Below are 22,067 nucleotides of genomic sequence, written 5' to 3' on the forward strand. Positions count from 1 at the left end.
ACGATTTTGTCACCAAACATCCGATTATTGCCATCGTCAATAATGGTGAGGGCTTAGAGAAATTATTTTGCCATCTTGGCAATGTATTATATTACTCATTTCATGAAGTAAGTATGCAGTCCAAAATATTGCTACATACCTACATGTTTAGTAGAAATGATTTATGTAATAAAGTGATACGAGAAAAATATAGATAGGTACATGATTTCGACTCGAAGGGTTGGAGAGGTAGCTAATTATTGATAATAAGTACTTAATTTACGGACGAATCTGACCAAACGTATTTATTTCAATTTCAATACACATTAAAGGCCCACATGCCCCACGTAGGTCAAAATGGAGCTTTTATGGTATTTTCAGAGCATAAGCTTGGACATTCCTTTAACGCTGTAGATAATCTATTTATATAAAAAAATACATCGATGTTTAACTCTAAATTCTTTATATTTATATCGAATCAACTTGCGGTACTGTGACCGTTTCTAAAATCGATTCCTAACTTTTTAGAGTAGGTTGCCAAAGTATGCCTGCTTTAACGGCTCACATGCTCAACGTAGGTCAAAATGGAGATTTTATGGTATTTTCAAAGCATTTGCGTAAACATTCCTTAAATGCTGTGGATAATCTATTTATATAATTTTGAAGCCTTATTATCCTTTATATTTATTTTAAACATTTGATGACTGCATAAAGTATTTTTATTACATAAAATAGTATTCTTTTAAACCTCTCGATCTAATGTTTTAGAATATAGTCATATTTCAGTACATCCATGTGCAGTGGTGTTAAGATTTATTAGATTTATTAATTTTTAAACGCATTTATAAAATCATTAGTAAAATTAATGTTAACATTGTATAGTGAAATATTTACGATAAAAAAATATATTTATAATCTCTGTGATCCCAAATTTGACAAGAATTATGCATTTTATTAGGTTATTATTGGTATTAACAGATTTTTTGACAAGCTATGATTATAAGCTATTCGCCAACCGTATTTTGTCCTTGCGCTGGATCAAACATACATTAGAGACATAATACGCATTTTTTATTTGTCTGGCCACGGCATCGATCCCATAATCTATGGCTTCATATAAGATCACTCTACCAACTCGGCAACCGTGTGTGCATTATTTTTTCGTGAAAAACACTATTAAGAAACTATTCAGTAATGACTGAAATAATTTTGATTCAACATGTGAAAGTTTTTACACGATAGATAGTTGAGATAATTAAAATACTGCCTATGTGTATAAATACATGCTAAATCAACAATACACCACGTTACTAATCGTTTAACACCGATTCAAACTTTATGGCACATAATATAATATATACCCGTTCAAATTCTTATTATAAATAAAAAATCAATTTCTTAAATATCTTGATATAGGTGGCTGGCTAAATTAGCCATTTAGAAATGTGGCAGTTTACTATTTTGTGAATCATTTACTTCAAAGTTGCCATTCCGAGAAAAGGTTCGCCTTATTATTTTGCGGTGAGATTTTCCATCTCGTGAGTAAAGTTACACCTTTTGAGCGAAGTGTATTATCTTTATATTGTATCATTAGCTATTGTCTTCTTGAGTGTTGTAGACATAATATTACATTCCTGCTTTTTCAAGAGTCTCTATAGAATAATCGAAATTATAAAGGCACGTACCTACTAATACATAGGTACATTAGTAAACTGTAAACCATACGAGTTAAAGCTTTACATACGATACTTTCATTGAATGTAACGCTCCTATTTACGATTACACGTAAATTGCACGTATTACGTTTCGCCGAATCATAGTTCACCGTGAGCTGTCTTACCGGAAATAGATGACCGTATAGCATTGAGATAAAAAATAACGATTTATTCGTGGTGCATTGTAGACAATAATGTTCCAATTTTATTAGATTAAATTATTTAATTTGATATTTATTGGTATAAAATATTTGATAATAACGCTGTCATTATTATCAGACATTTGATATGTACAACTGATTATGTGAACACATACCTACTTGCTAACTTAATTTAGCTAATTTACTCAACTACCTATTTTCTTCTTTTACCCCTTGTATTCCGATGATTTATATTACGTATTTTTTAATTGTTTTATTTAGAAATATATTTGATGTCGATAATATACGGCCATCTATATCCGATAAAACAGCTCGCGGTTAACTGTAATACGACAAACTGCATACATACAGATAGGATCTATTCACATTTTGGTTCGGAAGGGGATATTTGAGAACCCATTGTGTGCGCACCTCGGTACTCATGTTATCAATCTATAAAACTGGTTAAACATGATGCGTCGACTCATATGAATGGCCGAGGACTTTAAGATTTCTCATGTACCTATGTGCGATCACAATTGAGCACAACCTTCTTTCATTGCCTCTAGAGGTGCCAGAATGAGATGTGCTTCATTTCCATATCCCAAGACAGCCAAACGGGATCGATGAATCAATCATACTTAGGTACTTACTTACTACATCCAGTCACGACCCAGTGTTGGTGCATCTTGCACGCACAAGGTCGTTCTAATTCCCTCGGTTCATCACCACGTCTAGCACCTCCTGGCATATAAGACCAGGCAGTGCGCAGAACTCGGCAATGGAACTCTTGAGGTTGTGCCACAATGTTATGGAATATCGCACTCTCTGTCGGCATCCGGAACACATGTCCGAACCACGTAAAGCGTCTCCTCGTGATTACTTCAATCACCGAGAGCTGCCGTGTTTGCTCAAAAACTCGAATATTGATTATAACGTGGTCGTATCAATTCACCATTAAGATTCGGGGGAGGCATCGATTTTTAAAGCTCAAAATTTGAGACCTTTGAAGCTTGGTGAGATGCTGAATCAGTCATGCACTGTCGAAAATGTATATATGAATTCTTATTATTGACGACGTTGTAGGTTGCAGTAAATAATTAGTAAACCTTTTACAAAATTTTACCCATAATCCAAGCTCTTTGATCTATGGGTATTTAGTCAGTTTTATTGGTTGAAATTTATGTGATTCACATTTAAATGAAAATAAAATTTGACCAAAAATAACCGCATCACATTAATTTGACAGTATTTTATTAACCTCAATAATTAATTGCCGCCAATAATTTAAGAGTTGTCATGTTGTGACCCTGGATAATATATTATTTTAGAGGTACAAATACATTTGAAAAAAGTAGACACAGGTAAGAGGGGGCTTCTTTCGGCGGCCCCCTTCAAATTAAAGGTCCATATTTTATCAAAGCCCCCCTGTGACCGCTCGCCGCTGTGGTTAGAGATTCTCAAAAAATTCGACCACAGAGTAGTCTATGATAGACCATTAATTTAATTTTTTCTCTACTGTTTTTCCAGAGATTCGGCGTTTACTTTGTGGTAATCAATTTTAAATATAATCCGTTCCTTTATTTTGCGTTTGGTTTTTTCTATACATAAACACTTAGGTATCACCAGTTAAATTCAAACTAATTGCAATTATTAATAACAATACCTATTGCAAGTAAAAAAATGTGAGTTGTAATCTTTGGTATTATATAATTAATTTTGAAAACCTCAGAAACACACGTTTTAGAATATAAAAGAATCCCAGAAGAAAAAACGGTGGTTTGAACACATCTTTCATTGTTCGAGTGACTGCTCTTTTCCTTTGAGCTATCAGATTTTTTTCTAATAGGGATGTTTCTAATAAAGAATCTAATAATCGATAAAATAAATCAAAAATTATAACACTACAAGAGGCTACGAGGCCTAATTACGTGGTGCTAGTAGTGAAACAGTAGAGTAGACCTGAATCTTGATTAAGGCTATCATACTATGTAAACGATTTATTGGATGAAGATTTCTTTTAATATTTTGTTGGTTTTAAACAAGGTTTTTGTTAATTCTATGATATTTAATAAGATATTGATGTCGACAACACACAAACGGTGTATTTTTGTGAATGTGTGCAGGGTCTCGTTTCGTTTAGTTTGGTCTCAATCCATGTGCGGAAATTTTGCTTAAACACATCCGTTAAGGTTCAGCTAAAAATGAGGCTCATCGCTAAATGCAATTTTGCGGTAAAACTACGTCTATAATTTGCGGGAATCAAAGTAAATTTGTATAACTGTTTATAAATGTCAATAAGTGAGTGCAGTAACACAGCTCGATTTGACAGTTAGTTTGTAAGTTCTATCTAAGCAAAAAAAGACCTTTTATGATTAGTTTTTTATATTATTTAAATTCAAAAACAATGTGGTCGAATTGTCCGTAGATCTTGACCGCACGCCATGTTATTAAGGACGAGTGCCAAACTTCAGAGATATACTGTTGTTGGCCGCTATTAGCGTAGTTTAGTGAGTCCTGGGCAGCGTGTTGGCGAACGCATGGGTGGTCCATTCCCAGCGCTGATTTATCCTCCGGTATCAATCGGTGCGACAGTTTTGCCGCTCTTTCGTTTTTTGCGAATGCGCGCGGACTTTTTCGTTTTGCTCGCGAAAGCTCGCAAGCCGCGCGGCACAGCAAAAGCGCGCCCGTTCGATTTTTTAAATGTTTCCGTTTATTAAATTGGCAAAAAAATGATTTCAGAATGCTAACTTCTTTTATTGGTCGTCTAGTTATGACATTCAGGTGCGGTGAGAAAATCAAATCCAATAATAATTTATTAATGAATGAATTTATTTTTATTAATATGAGTCCACCTGCTTAGATCGCGCGTTCCTATTAATACACTGCAATGTAAGCTTTTCTAAAAGTTGTATATCCGGATGAAACCATTACTATCATTATTATAGGTACCTAATAATGTATATTAAGAAGAAAAGTATTAAACATGCAGCCAATGAGACAGAATGAAGAAGGAGAAAGAAATAGAAGAAGCAATATTTTAGAATATAAGTAGACATGATGCGCCTACTATGGACGAGTGGCAGAATATTCTCTTATGAAAACGAGGGCCGCGAATTCGAATCATGCAAAATTCTCAAGTGATTATTATTTATTGTGTATTTGGATCCATTAGTTTTTTGTACAACTTTAATAATGATGATTTTAATACTTTCTTGACACAGTTAAATCTACTACTGCATAGTACACCCATTGAACAGCAGTTCAATAGATCACTTCACTAGTCTTTAATTTAAATCAAATAAAATCGTTTTTTTAAGCTAAGTGTATTTTTGTTTTAATTTAATTTGATTCTCTACCCGATTTTTTATAGCATTTTTACTCCCATATCAGTAGTATCAATGTTAGACCATCGATGGACCCAGTATATTAAGTAAATGGCTAATAGTTATCCCTGGAAAGACTGTTAATCTCCACACGTTCAAAGCCATTATTATGCTCAGTATTGTAACGGAAATGGTGAGTTACCCTTCTTAAAAATACAAAACATTTTTTCAACTCATTGATTACTGAATCCACGCGGTGTCACTTGCAATCAAATCGCGTCTCCTTTGTAACTATTAAATCCAAAGATGTTTTCAGGCTGGAATGGGTTAAAAGCTAAAGCTACCAGCACAGAACATGCCACGAGCGTGAAAAAAGTTTCTGTAACAAAAAGCTCCTCGTTATCGTGTCGACTTGGAGTTTTTACAGCCATACAAGAGAGGATTAGTCGCATAAGCTTTTGTTTTAGTGATTTATTTGAATAATTGCACTATCCACGAATACATCATCCAAACATTAAAACCATACTAATTCAAGTGTTAGTATAGTAAAGCTCAACACTTACACTGGTAGATTCGCAGATCAAATCAGATTCAACGATACATGTCGATCTTATGTTATATCAGTAAATGTCATTTTGGATCGTTCCCTGGAGATGTGGGCAACATAATAATAACTCCAAATTTTTGTGCAAGACTCAACCGACGATCGGTGATAGTTGGATTGACTTTATCTTTATGGGTGCAATTTTATCTTAACGCCGTCAGTTGACCCATGCCTTCAAAAAGTGATAAATTGGTTTCTATAGTTTGAATATTATCTATATTCTTTTAGATATATATTGTGTTTGCGTAGATAATCGGTTGTATTTAATACAATATTGCTTTGTTGAAAACTAGTAAATGACATTTATTACTCTACTAAGTGATTTCTGTTTTAAATACGTCTTTATCTAACATATTGTGTAATGCGCCCAAAAATTGGCTAAATGGTAAAATGATTAAACATGAAACATAACATTTTTCACAAATGCGAATGCTCCCATATACCTACATATTATATTATATTGTCGCATAACGACTGACAGGTGTCAAATAAATACATATTGTAAATAGAAATCTAGTACCTAAGTGTAGTCGTTTACTCGTTTCCGACAAAATATTATTATGTGAAGCCCTACTGATTGATTATCTACACAAACGCGAAAGACTAACAGTATTAAAAAAGCAACTTATTGTATATTATTCCAACTACTGAAACCAGTTTAAAATTTTTTTGAAGGCATGAATTTTGCAGATAATTTTGTTGTATAATTAAATAATCTGTTTAAGGCACAATCGTAAGAAAACTAGAAAAACAAAGATTACTTTCCTTCGAGTGTATGGTTTCTTCGACCACTGACTTGTTATACACGAGACCCGTTTTGAAGATGGGCTGTAAAGAGCGTGAACTTAAATGGATTTAAAACGAGCCACAAGTCGCGCCTCAATGACTTTTACAAGCTTACAGGTGCAGCCTTAGTGGGTTAAATTTAAATCGATACCTTGTTAAATGCTCACATACACTACCCCTTTTATCTATCTATACATTTACCTACATACATTATTTAAAAATTATTATAATGGTATTGTATCTTGGTGTTATAGTGCGGAAAATGATTTAGGCAAGGATGTCATATTTTAAATTAAAATGCGTTGAACGCAATTTTCATATTAAATACTAGCGATTTGTGAAATACAGCCATATAATACAGCAATCAAATACAGCAATGAAGAAATATATTGGATCAATTTAAATGTAATTTATTCGCCTATATATGCAACGGTTGAATTTTGGTGCGCACCCCTCTACCTACCCACACCTCACAATTCCACCGCTGCTATCTCACAATTTTACCTATTCATGACGATTTGTCGCAACCTCGATATTTTCACGATTTTTATCTCGTATATTTGGACTCATCTTTTATTCAAACATTTGTTTTTTCGGCACAAGTACGTAAGTATCTGTTTTAGTGGTTATGTTATTACCCGTTTGTTTTAATAATAAATTTTTTCACTGATTTGACCTGTTCCGAGACCCCCTTCGCAATCTGATAAATTGATTGCGTTATTTGCGTCAAAGAAAATCATCGTTTGGGGTTGTGATATTTTTTAATGTAGGGATATATATCACAGAACAGGTAATAAATAGAATTCCGATGGGCTATATTCAATACGCTACATTTTGATGCAGGGTTTTGAATGTGTCGAATCGTAAATGAAACACGCATTATGCACGTGCAATAGTGTGTAATGCACCAATATTAAATGAGCGTCAATGCATAAACCTGACAGCAGTTGTCAGTATTCGACGTTTGAGGTATTCTTGACAGGTGTTTAAGTTTATCCCGGATTCTTCCTTACTCGAGATCGGTTACCTGCTACTCCACCCGTTAGATAGGTATTTAAGTTCCCATTTACCGTTCCGAGTTCCCTTGTGTATATTTAATTTTGTAATACTACAATACATAGCTGCAAATGCTTAGTGAAAAATAATATTGCTCGTGCGTCAATTGAGCGACCATTGACATTTTTGATGGTCAAAAACTTAATAAGTGACAGACGCAAACCCCCCGTACTTAGGGCATGGGGTAACGCGTCGTCCACTCGACCAATAGGTGTGAGTCGTCGCGCCCAGTTGCTCCGCGAGCCAGCTTAATGGTTCGCTTACTACAAATTGTTTTCCTTTTTATAATCACAAGGGAAAAAAGTCAACCGAGATGGGTGATGATAAAAAAGGAACGGAATTAATACTTACGCACGTAGTCTTTGCTGAGCAGGGTGGGATTAGGGAGTTATAGTAAAATGATTATATTATCTAAATATTCTACAACTAAACCATTAATATATTTCATCCTAATATCATGTTAATATAATATTTAATTATGATAAAATCTAAATTTTACGGACAAATATTGTCCCTAATCAATCAAGCAACATAAATTCTTTAAAGAAGACTTCACCATTTTAGCTGTTGGAGGATTGTTTGCACTCGGCACTACTTACCACGATTATATGAATGTATGGTGAAGCAGGCAAGTATAGTGAAAAAGTAAGGTGAAGCAGGCTGGTAATCAATTTGCAGCAAAATTTCCACGTTAACATTATATTATATGGGTACGTTATAATGACTAAAGTAAATCCTCCGTGATTCCCTGCATTTTTTTATCGCCTCGCTATTTCGCGTAAGTTGTCGGCTATTGCTGGCCTGCTTCATTCAGTTGTATGAGAAAGCCGATTTCTTGCCCATCTTTTTATTTAATACCTCTATGGTTCACCACTTGTTCCCCTTCCTATTACTTTACCGCACATCATTGCCGTACAGCGGGATTCTTGAATTTTTGCTTGCATTTCTCATGCCCAGACCGTCTACGCAATATTCCACTCTCAACTTCAATATCTTGTGGCCTTTCGCACCTACAAGTGATTAGCGTGTGGGGATAGTCTACGAATCTATATAATCATTTAAATAATGATTGTTTGTTTGAAGGTTGTTTTAAAAAAAAAACTTGCTCATTTTCATTTGTATTTGCTACAAGTCATAAGCCGAATTTAATTCAAGTTATCTACCACAATTTTAGATAAATTATACAATAGGTACAGTAAAAACGAAACAATAATGCGGTCGGTAGATAGTGTGCGTGCATATGGGGAGCCGTGATAAATGCCTGGCAGCCGATGACCGCATATTCGTACGTATACGTACATATACAATCGACGAACCGCATCATTGTTTCGTTTTTACTGTACCTACTTATGATTGTATTTCTAATTTACTAACGTACCTATTTTTTCTGTCTTTCCATTGTATTCCGGTTGTTTTATATAGACGTTAATTTGATTCAAATTTCAAAATTTATCTATTTTTACATAAATACCGTGAACATTACAAATTATAAATTTAATACGTTCACAACATTAGATTTAAAAACAAAGAAACAATGTAAAAAAGAAATAAATATATGCAGTATCACAAAAACAGTATGAAAAGTAAGGTTATAAAAAATTATAAAAAATATAAATTATAAAGCATGAAAGCACACCGAATGATTATTAAGAATTTATAAAACACCGTCCACCTATACTCATCCTTACGTAGATAGAATATATCAACATCCGAAGCGATTTGGTTGAACATAGTTACTGCTCTCCCAATTGCCATCACCAATGGCAGCTTAGTGCTGCTCTTTGGGAGAACAAACAACTAACACCATTATACAGCCATCGGTTTCCGATACAACATCTCACGGCCAACCGCATATTATGTACAAATTTCTGGACTAGCGCTCGTACAATATTACATAAATCTGTTTTCGATTCATTAATAATTAATTACAAATGATAAAAATACTATTAATGATACGGTATAATAAAAAATATTGATGTTAACTTACCTGTCTCTTGATCTTCTTGATTCAGTCCTGGTCCGATTAAAGCTATACCTGCCAGTTGCTTGGGCGCAACGATCACCTGAACCGCCTTTTAATACTTTTATCGCAGACATTCGAGACGATGTATATCTCCGATAGCCGGATCTTCTCCAGCATGACGCCCTATGTGACAGAACTCATTCTAGTCCGTTCTCTCACAAGACGTGAATGGGCGCTCCGTCCCTCTCGTCCGCTCTCCAAACTACAGATATTCGGATGACTTCTCAACCTAATGGATGGAATCTGTTTTCGGCAGAAGTCAAGAAACTTTTCAAATTGTTTTTTAATGTGACGCGGAGGAATTTATCACTGTGTTTTACTAAGTATGTTTATATCCGTCCTCACGGAGTCATATCATCGCAAGCGACAACAATGTGAATAATTTAAAGTATCGTATATTATATACAATTTAAAATACTATACTTGTACTAGATAATATATTAATAATATAAACAAACATTGCAACGAAACTAGGATAGGTTAGCTAATTATTTGTCGACAGTTTTTGATGGAGCCTGAAACAGGGATGTAGTGGTGAATAAAATAGTACCAGGTCACTGTTTGTTGAGCTACCTACTAAAAATATCGAATTTAACGGCTGGCTCTAAATAAAAAAGGCAATATATTTTATTATAATCACTTCGAAATTGGACTGACTAAACGCTTTTCGTATTTTACGGCCCAGTTAAAAATTAAAATGACTAATTTCTAGCATATGGAAATATTTTTAATTAGATAGTCCGTTGAAGCCACCTTTAGTTTACGAATTAATGACGGTCAGGCTAAACAATTCAGGAAATACAAAACCTGCATGGATATTCTCAAATATTACCAATATTGAATGTGCGTTTTGTTTACGTGACAAAATTTAATGTATAATATGATACAAATGTAACTATTGAAATAAAACTTACGTAATTTTTTATTCCATATTTATGCATAGGTACTAGAAAATTATACGTTTTTTGTGTTCCCTTGATGTTACAAATATAATGTAATATGGCTTTGCGACAATCAGGTGCTACCTACAAACTTATTTGTAGAATGGCCAAAATGGAACTACAAACTATCATAGGACGCCATTATGAAAATTTTATTCGAATGTCAGATTTCGTCCAGTTACGAGTCTTGGTTGGGTAGTTTTCGACAGTGGCTCCCCCATCCCATTCTTAAGATAAGTTTGTAGGTCTGTACTTATGTGTCATTCGAATTTTAAAAAGATTTGTTTTTTTAGTAATTTCATATAAATTTGTATTGTCACCTAAATATAAACCTAAAAAAATACATAATATAATGATTTAGATTATTATTATTTACTGGTTACGAATCTCTGTTATTCCGATATCGGATTCGAAGAGAAGTCAAAAATTGTAGAAGGAGCAGCCTCGTCAGGCCCCGCTGAATGGAAACGCGGCTTTTGAGCATCCCAGTCTTGCATTGTTGTATGTTTAAGATTTTCCGTTTTAAATCTCATTAGCCTGACGAACTGTAATCGATATCTTCACACACTGAAAGAGGACACTGCACCGGCCACCAGCTTGAATGAAAACTAGTAAAACATGTAGTCTAATACTTACCGCATTCTATCTCTAGTAGTCTAGTCATACTGATGCAGTCAAGCCAAAGCGTGGTTCAGATCATGCTAGTATTTTGGTCGAGTGATCAGTAATTTAGTAACTTGACGTATAGGTATCAAAAAATAAATTTAGTAAAATCATTTAGTCAAAACAATCCATTTTGTGACTTTTTGTCTACTTCATTGAACGCCACTGCTTTCAAAAGTTGTAATAAATTCATTCCTTCATTCGCTGCCCGTATGCAACGCATTATTTGCCTAGCTCTAAGAAACGTCACTGTTTAAACGACTATTTAGACCAGTGTTTCTCAATAGGTGGTCCGTAGAATTTTTCTGGTAATCCGTAAATTTTTGGCGTCCAAATGCCAATGCTAATAAAAATAAAGGTTGAAGGAGGAAATATCCATCTTTTACTTACGAAACCATAAAAATATTAATATTTTTGCGTTGGCAGTCTGCAAAACGTTTCTCTTATTTTCGGCGGTCCGCAGGTGTAAAAATGTTGAGAAACACCGAGTTAGACTACATATTATTATTATATTTTTAACAACACCATAAACCCGTGCGTATTATTTTTTATTCAGTTGGTACCTATTTAAAATCATAAACAACCTTCAAACAATCAAGGCTATTAATTTTAAAGCGGCATGAGGTGTTATTAGGAATATTGAATAAAAAACTGCGGCTTTTGCTAATTTTCGCGATATACATACATACTCAAATATGGCTTAAGTACAAAAAGCTCATATTGATTCGTAAGAATAGGTAAGTATATCGGAAAAAAACTAAACTATGAATTAGGTACTGTCAGATGTTTCGTGTAAAATTAATAAGGTTAGGTCAACAGATATTCTTTTATAGGAAATGAACCCATATAAAAGTTTGTTGTGGTAGCAATGACAATTGGGTGGTAGTCATTCAAACGATAAATAAATTTGTCAATGAAATCTCCGATCAGCTGTTTCTACGACCCGAATGTCCGCTATTTTTAACGCAAAAATGATTGTTTACCGCATTCTTCGATTATATTTCCTTCGTCGACGGAGAAATACCTCGTAACTGTTGAACGTTGAAAATTTCCATTTATTTTATGGTTATTTTACAATCTGGCACGTAATACGATAACGACAGATTCCATCAGGCGCGCACACAAGGGGGTGAGTGGGTTCGCTTTCGGACGAAAGGTAAAAATATTCTTCGTCAGGACCTCGTGTCTGAGGGCCGTAACCCAGATGATTTGGCTGCCCATGATTGAACGGGTTGGGTCCACTCCTTCAGCATTATACGACACGCAAGACCCGTTTCACTCATAAGTTGGTAAACATTCTGAGGCATTCAATGTTTGATATACAAATTCTGATGTAGCATGTCTACAAGACAAAACAGCGCGGACTCCATAAACTCCTACTAATTATGACCGGTAGGCCACGCACATTCGTTAACTACTAATAATTGTGGATGAAATATGTCTACAGACCAGATATTCATCCCTATACTGAAATTTATGGGTATGGGGAATGTACCCGGAAAAGTAAAGGGGTCCGCGGTTGAAGCGGCGAGGAGGTACTGTGGGGTATTTTGACCGACGTATGTTTTTTTCCATTTTAATACTACAACAGGCCATGAGATTCAATGCCGGTTGTGCAATATCAGTGAACATCTTGGGTTTGAGAAAAATCACATTACAGCATTAGTTGCATATATTGGTCAAACGCTTTGCGCTTAAGACACAATGTGAAGTCAACTTTGAAGATAAACGTCCAAATGCGCTCCATGCCTATTTGGTACTGCGAGGAATCTCGTTATACACACCACCGTCAATAATTACTATCCAGTCTTATTCCCTCTCGCAATCAAGTAGATAGCTATTCGTTTCTCTCATAAAGCTAACTTTACATGCCTAAAATGTCGCCTGCGGCGCAATCTTTTAAACTTAATTAATTACCATAGATAGTAATACATATCTATAGATGTGCACCAGATTTTATATTCACTTAGAATAATATTATGTTAGATTGAACGTAATGGAAAATGGTTCGACACCAGTGCCGTAGAGTGTGGAATGTGTAGATATAGAATATTTTTTTTGGTTGCTTATATTTTCAAATTGAATGACACTCTCTTGAGTCTTGGTCATTTTCTGGATGTTTTGGTGGACACAGATTGCAGCAACTCATAGGTGAGCATCCGTAATTATAGATACAGCCAGTTGTGTGTGCGCCTGGATGTTTGAGATATGTTTGACATAATATTATATTGTTTATGTAATAGATATGATTTTTTTTAACGAGGTAGTTCCTATGTAATGTCCACTTGAATTCTCTGCACAATGTTTAGCTTAGAGTAATCACACACATCCATAGACTATAGATCACACATCACATATGGGGTATTTCATCTTCGTCATCGATGACAACAGCATTATCCGCCGAATACATTGTTTGCTCGCGCTGTTGTGCAAACACGCGTTAAAGTTGTCCAATTTGCACTGCGATTGTGGACGGGACCGTGTTGTGTGTTGTGTTGGCGCTAACAGCTCTTGTCAACAAAATCAGTTTGCCCATTTTAAAGCCTCGCATTCAAACCTTTTAGACTGGCCACACTCGAGTGATTACTCGGTATGTGTGTCACATATTTTTGATTCTTTGGTTTACCCAAGTACTTATGTATTTTTATTTATTAACCTAGCAGAGTATGTAACTATATACCCGGCATTGCCCTTACCAAAAATAACTTTAAATATTTTTTTTTAGGCAGAAATAAACGCTTACTTTTTTAAATACATTATCTATAATGTAAATATTGTAAACAAACAAAAATAATCAATATCTCTACTTTAGATCTCTGTATAAGTAAGTAGATCTAGCAATGTTGCACGTCTTGGTAAAAAAAATTTTGCACATTGCCCTTAATCAAAAATAACTTAAATAACTTAGCACAATTTTTTGCTTCTTAGCAATTTTTTTTACATAGTGAGTCGTCTTACTTCTAGAATTCAGAAATGTGTCAAAGACGTTTCTAGAATAAGAGTATTGATCATTGGCGAAGGGTGACTTTTGGAAAAAGGTAGGCTGTAGAGATCAGAAAAAGAGCACACTTGTCAGGTGTACTTATAGGAAATAAGAAAATAATACGATATTACTAACTGATGAATGGGTACACACTAATGACAACGACACACTAATTCGATGAAATTTCAATAGCTCACTGATGATATAAAATTGAGCGGTGATTTTAAACTATGTATGTATTTTCCTAAATGTTTATATACATCGAAAATAAAAAATCATCTTCACCTTTAGAGCCTGCCGTATTCCATACATTGTGGTAGATGGGCTGAGGTCACGTGAGGTAAAGTCCACAAAAAATCAATATCCTCGCTGAATAATCCTATACAATAGTTAAAGACAGATGCCACTGTTTAACCTAACTTTCTGTATATATTAATAATAGATGTCATTGGAAAATTACATTATTTTTCTTCTAGAATTACATTATTTATATTCTTTAGAAGGTAGGCTTTAGTATGGTATAATTTTTGCCACTAGCATTGATATTTTTCAATAACAAATTTTGCTTGTCTGAAAGAATGTAATTGAGACAATCCGTCAATTTCTTTGCCAATAATTATGTTCGTAATAAGGAATGACACAGTTTTTTACGGGAAATAATGAACTTGTTCAATATATTAGGTCCATACTCTGGCTTCAAATACACGTATAAAAACAACTTGCAAATCTGCTAGATCCGGGATTCAAACCACGAGACCAACGATATTTATAAGTAAACACGTTACTTACTACTAATCTATCGGGGGTTGAATACGATTAGGTACTCAGTATATTAATCAGTCCTGTTTCCTGCTCCATAGTTTCGATCGCAAAGCTTTGAATACTACAGGTGAACCAATTTACCGCTAAGCCACGAGCTGGTCTTTTAAGGTGATGTATGGGCCATAAAAAGAATACAAAACCAATGATAAAACATTAAAAGGTGGAAGGAAAAAAATGTTTTGTTCGACAAAAAAGCGTGGGATACTAATATGCGCTTTGGGATTTATTGTCTTTTAGTCCAGTAGCTCTCAAACTAGACTGATAGCGTTACTGATCATCAGAGGTCTTCAAATATACGGTTTATATACTTAAAAATATACGTTGGTATATATTATATAATAATTTAATATAATCTGAGTAAGAAAACACGTTTTACAACGTCCTTTTTTATATTTTACATAAATGATTGTTATCGTAAATATTGCTTTAATTTGTGAATTTATAACAGATACAAATTATTGTTGTTAGCGGTAAAATATAATCATATTTAAAAGTAAAATACTAGATCCACTTATGCTGTCTTATAATAATATAATATAAGTAGAATTGAACTATCTGAAGGAAAGTTTATTAATAGACATTATGTAATGAATAATGATTTTATATTATTTATATGGTAATGATCGCATTCATATTATCATCTTCATATCGTAAAATAAGTAGGTATAGGTATTTTTAGATAACAAAAACATTTAAATACATTTTAGTTCACCATTTAAAAAATCTTATGCCGAGTCCACACTGGCAACATGTCGCCGGCAACCTCGTTAAATTTAACGATAATTATCCTAATTGCTTAAGAAATTTTACGATAATTATCATACTTATCGTAAAATTTAACGAGGTTGCCGGCAACATGTTGCCAGTGTGGACCCGGCATTATACAATACGTGTATTAGATATATAACAACGTGAGCAAATTTTTATTGCAAGATAATAAATAAATAATTCAAAAGTTTCGCATTGACAATAAAATGTGATTTTTTAAAGTTGAGCAAAATCAGTAAATTTGCTAAATACCTACTAGATATTTAAAAATTTCAGTTTTATATGTTGTCTATATAGGTACATATTATACTTTCATAAAATTTTTTCTCGAGTCACAAGTGCTCATTTTTATTATAATTCGTAATATTATATTATAAATTATAATATATGTAGATGGAATAATATTTTTTTGTTCTGGTAATACTGCCTTCTCAGACTGAGACAGGTCATTGTTTTGTTTTGTCAAGTTGAATGGGAGACATTGTGTTCTTTTTTTTATTTGACCAATAATAATAGCCGCTTGGATTTTTGATAAGCAACGTAGACGCATAACCATTCATCTAACTACGCTTTGTTAAAACTCAAAATCAAAACAATGCGATAATTAATTTATATAATCCACCACAATACATTATTTGATATATTACATTTAATGTCTAATCAAATGAACTTTGAGTACTTGCAATAAAATTTTTCACACTCTGCTTATGTTTTAGTTTGTAGTTTTCCTTTATTCATGTCTAGTTACATACAGTAGGTAATTACATTACATACATACTATTATTCTCCATCAGTAAGTTGTCTACGGTGACATTTATTGCGGACGAAATCTACCAGTTAGTGACTAGCGACGCAACTAAATAGTGGTAAAAAGAAGCGTATGTGGCCACTATCAAACTGACAGCAAATTCAATCAACATATCTGAAACGGTACGGATAGAATAGTTAATATTGTTGGCAAGTTTATGATAATTTAATTAAAACTAAAATAGTGGCCTGGTTCTTATTGAGGATTTTTTTATTACTAATTACTAACCGTTATTTACGATTCCACGTGATTATTAATTAAAAAAAATAGGTTTGTAATAGATGAAGATGCGTAAGCAAGTTATTTTTTATCTCTCAGTTAATGGAGAATTAAAAATTAACTGATACAACTAGTGTGATGTTTGCTATAAATGGATAGCTATTTTAATCAGTTACGTAACAGTAACCTTTTCTTTCAGCTTCAGTTTTATATATTTGGGATCCTTCGACCCTCTTAAAGTGTTGGCTTTTTATCCAGGGGCTCCAGATTTGATTCTCTGTCCCGATGAAGACACACTATATTCATGTGTTCTTTTTTAAAAGCCTGAACGTTTGTGGTTGTTTCACTTATTATATTACAAATTACACTGCTGTCATTTGGTCATCGATTGTAGTGGTAAAAAGAATATATATACCTATATATAATTATTACCTAATTATGATTATAGAAAGAAAAAGTTCTTTAACATCTTTAGAAATATTATTTTAATATTAAAACTTTGGCTCTATCCTGACTATGGATATCGATTACTATTGGCGACATAATAAGCCTGCAAAAATCGTCAATTAAAATATATGACGCGTTATTATGACAAGGCTGTGTGAATAATCCGTACGGATCCATTATCGTCTTCAACTCCTCGTGACCGTCAGATGAGATCAGTGAGCCGCTTATCAGCTCATCTGATCGGATTGAGACAAGAAGCCACTTAGTCGGATTAGCCAAGGAATCTGGTGGCATTTTCATTCAAAGCTGTTCATTCACATGATTCAATATTCACGCGTTACTAAGATAACGAAATTCGACCGTGAAGATTGAAGAATCGTCAAATATTATCTTACCTGTATCAGCAGCAACATTATTTAATAATTATTAATCCGAGTTCAAGCGGAGGTAAACTTAAACATATTTTTAAGATGCTTTGTTGTAAGCCATTCGTTCAGCTAATTGAAACCGCCCTTTCCCCCTGTTAACTTGTACTACAATGGAGTGAAAGATGACAGATGATGACTTTAATTTGTTGTAAGTATGTATTTATTAGGTATTTAATAACAACAAAATCAATTTGTACCAATCCAATCGAGCATATTTATTTATAAATGGATTTAACCATTATAAAATAAAGTTAGTAAGTAGGTACCTAAATTTTTTTATGATATTTTTTTATAAAACCCCTTTCAACGTAGACACGAGGTTAAGAAATTCATTTCGTTGCCCCGGAAATATTATGGTAGAATAAATTTACATATTTATATCGCACTTAACAATTCACGTTGTATGCAGCGGTCAGTGCAGCGATTTGCTCGGATGAAAATAATCGGAGAAGTACCTACCAACCTAGACAAAGCCATTTTTGATATCTCAGCGTTTAGTTGTCTCATAAAAATACTAGATTTCGCACCATAATCATGTCTTAGTTTGCACTCACGCTAGACTTAATGCATGAAAAAAAAATGCAAGCTATTTTTTCAATTTGGATTTGATCAAGTGCAAGGACCAAATAATAATATACATTAATACAACCGCTACTCTGTGGTAGTCCATATGATTCACTTAAGAGCGAAAATGGTAATTTACCCCTTTTCATCCCTTATTGATATATTATTATCTGTGTAACAAAGAATATGAAAAAACAATAAGTAGGTATGTAAATTTAATCCAGTCACCGGATATGAATCTGCAATCAGAATCGGAAACCAACATTCCTCCTTCCCAAAGGCTCTTTTTCTTCTTCAGAGCCTAATTTCTCGTTTATCGATCTTTTGTCTATTGCACTCGGTGTACCTATACCATGGTCCCCACATCCTTAAACGGGCCCTCAGGCTAGGATATTTAGCGGGCCCCCTACCTACCGCTAAGATTAAAGGCAGTGTGAAACACTACATTAACGTTTTTCAAATTGTGTTTTAGTTCAAATTAAAACTTAATTATACAATTAAATTACTTATACAGTGAATTATTGGCGATTTTTAATACATCTACTTTAATAATGGAGCTGTCGAGTATCGACACATAATAATCAAAAAATATATTGCACAATTATATAAGTAATTGAAAGTGTTCGACTTTTTTACTATTAAAGCTAATTTATGATGTGTGTTTATCTCACTTATCTGGTCAACCCGACTAGCCGGGCCCCCCACAGCCCGGGCCCCCAGGCTAGAGCCCTGTCAGCCCTCCCCAGCAATGACCTACACCACTACGGAATTCGGGTGGACACCGAGAATTTTTTGACAGTTCCATTAGGGATTGGGTTTCTAAAAAAACCTGACATTAGTGTATCGAAATTGTTGTGTTAGAAATTAAGATCTAAGAATTTTTTCTAAAAAGGGTGCCGGACAAGGCCTGAACAAAAACGATGCATGAGTGCGAGTGAGAAAGTATTCGGCACCCTTACAATCTCTGCGACACGCGCCAGAGTAAGATAAAAGGTCTACTAGCTACAAGCCAGTTTCCAAAAGTATCGCCATCAAATCGGGGCGAAACGCTTCACATAGCGTCGATAACTTGCGAGCCCATGTTGATAAAATTGATATTTTTTTGTGTTAAACATAAAGTCAGTGGTAAATATTTTTGGTTAAAAAAGTAGAAAAGATGGTTCTGTGTGTTGTCCTAAAATGTGGTAGCCGTACTGATAAGCAAGAAGATGGTATTACGTTTCATAAGTAAGTTGATACATGTTCGTGATACTTTATTTGTATTTTATTATATATTATAATATCAGTGACCTAGTGTTTCTTTAAAATAACTTAAATTATGGATATCTTTATCTAATGGTTGCATTTTGACCGCTTAAAAATACTATATAACGTAAAAAAATAGAACACTACTGAGTGTCCTACGAAAATGAACCAAACATTATAGACGTGCAATAGTGTGTGTTGCAACCTTCAATACACCAATATTGAATGAGAGTCAATGCATACACCGAGAGCAGTTGTCAGTATTTGACATGTGACATTATTGACACGTTGTCTTTAATTTTATCTCATATCCTTCCACACTCGCGATCGGTTGCCTATTACTCCACACCAGCACCGTCTTTAGATTAATAAAACCTTAGTATATCTTTTTGCACAAGCAACGAGCGGTCCACTGTTTAGCTGTCAAAATCAGATCCCAGATTGCTTGACATATTGATTCGCCCTTTCTCGTTTCAAATTGAATTATACAAAAATCTCAAATCAAAATATATTAACTATCAGTGTTATTTATAAATAATATACATTCCTGTTATTCATCACCAGGTCAAAGTCAGACTAGTATTTCATACAAAAACCGTTGGTAATATCGATTTCCAAAAAATATGTAGCATTGATCTATGCATTACATTTGTAGAAGGTGTGTTAATGCTAGTGTATTATTTATCATGTAACTTATCTATTCAAATCAAACCATTCCCTGTGTGAACACGACAGACGCGTCAGTATGAGCACTCTATAGAACAATGACAGGTCATCCATAGACAACAACGAGAGGGGCGGAAAAAGTAGGACCAGTCGTTGTGAATGTATCGGCTTTCTATTTTAGTCGCCAATGTCCACACTCAGAGTTCCCTGATAGAGTATATGCTTCATAACTTTGCACTCCAGCTCTAGGATGAAAATGATTTAAAATATTCCAAAAATATTTTTTTTATATGTATTGTTTGTCTATTTATTTATTAGTAAATAATATATTATATTAATACAAGTAAATATCATTTGATCTAATTTTATGCGAGGTAATTACGCAAAGAGGCTTATCAGTATAGTAAAGAGTGCAAAAAGTGCAAAGTTATAAAACGTTTACTCTGGCAACCCTTCGATATGCAGTATTAACTAAATTAACCGTACAATTTTAGAATATTAATGGAAGGGGTTGCATTATTTTATTCTGCTTTAGGGCGGCACTTTACCTAAAGACGTCACTGTGTCTATGTGCTTGGTCAAACGGAATCTTTGATGGAATCTACTATTGTTATTGAATATAAACAATTATAGTTGATTACAGTGGCGCACCCAGGATTTATTATTGGGGGGGGGGGGCGAAGGAGGAGAATGGAAATTAGTCCCATAGGCTCTTTTTCTTCTTCATATAAATATTTTTACATAATTTCACAATACACGGCGATATATTTGTACAGTTTCTCCTAGTTTTTATTAAATTGTAGTCATAGTGGCGGTAACCGTTGAGCGTGTCATCAGCGACTGGCGGATTGGAAGTGAACAGCGACCATGCTGGACATGTGTACCTAGTATGCTGAAACATTACTTAAATAATATCGGCTGTGCTAACCGCTTGGTCTAGAGCAGTGTTTCCCAAATTGTGGTACGCATACCCCCTGGGGTACGGGAAGAGTTTGGTGGGGGTACGCGCTGCACCGGGTTATGGCTACGCCTGGTGCAACAAGCATTAATACAACATCCATGCTAGAAGGTTTATCGCATGCGGAAGAAGAGCAATTGTTGGAATTATTAGCTTTAGACGGATTCTTGCAAAATAAATATAAGGAGTGTACTTAAACAGCATTTAGGTTGCAAATGCAACATGTGTATCCAGTTTTAACAGAGAAATTCCTGAAATACATTGCCTTTTTCAACTTCATATCTATGTGAAGTTGCTTTTTCAGCATTTGTAGACATTAAGTCAAAAAAGGAACAGCCTTTGGGTGTGGAACCGCATCTCAGATTAAAATTAATAACCAGAGAACCAAATTATGATGATCTGTCGTTTCGACATAAATAATTTCATCCTTCTCATGGTTTATAATGAATGTTATTTTTTATAATATAACTTTTATTTATATTTTATTATGAATGAATTTTATTTTTCATTTATTATTATTTTGTTTATGTACTACAAAAGGAATATATTTTGATTGTTATTAATGTACTTATATGCATTTTTCTTTGACGATGAGTACTCAGTGTTACGAAAATTATAGAAGGGGTACACAGATGTCGAAAGTTTGGGGAACACTGGTCTAGAGAGCTACAATATTTATGCCGAATTCCACCGAAAAAATGTTCTTTTGATTTACACCACCACCGTAGTGGGTGTAGTCGTTCTTTTCGCCGAATGTTTTTCGCAGATTTTTGGTTTGGAAATGGAAATGGACAAAAGGACAAAAAGCGCGGCTCTGCCACAGATGCTCTCTGCCATATTTGATATGGCTACAAAGAAGAAGCAAAGAAAATGGAAGAGGATAACTGTAAATGTAATGTTGAATAGACCGAGACTTCGCGTTTATT

The 22,067-nt window shown here is 34.1% G+C and overlaps 1 protein-coding gene across 1 annotated transcript in view; it reads left to right on the forward strand.

Moving 5' to 3' along the window:
• Positions 1-22,067, forward strand: part of hh (hedgehog signaling protein) — a 165,510-nt gene that overhangs the window by 40,864 nt on the left and 102,579 nt on the right. The gene's annotated exons all lie outside the window — the stretch shown is intronic.

The sequence above is a fragment of the Rhyacophila brunnea genome, unplaced genomic scaffold (assembly GCF_057557595.1).
Source record: "Rhyacophila brunnea isolate RB1 unplaced genomic scaffold, BYU_Rbru_1.0 scaffold_10, whole genome shotgun sequence".
NCBI lineage: Eukaryota > Metazoa > Arthropoda > Insecta > Trichoptera > Rhyacophilidae > Rhyacophila > Rhyacophila brunnea.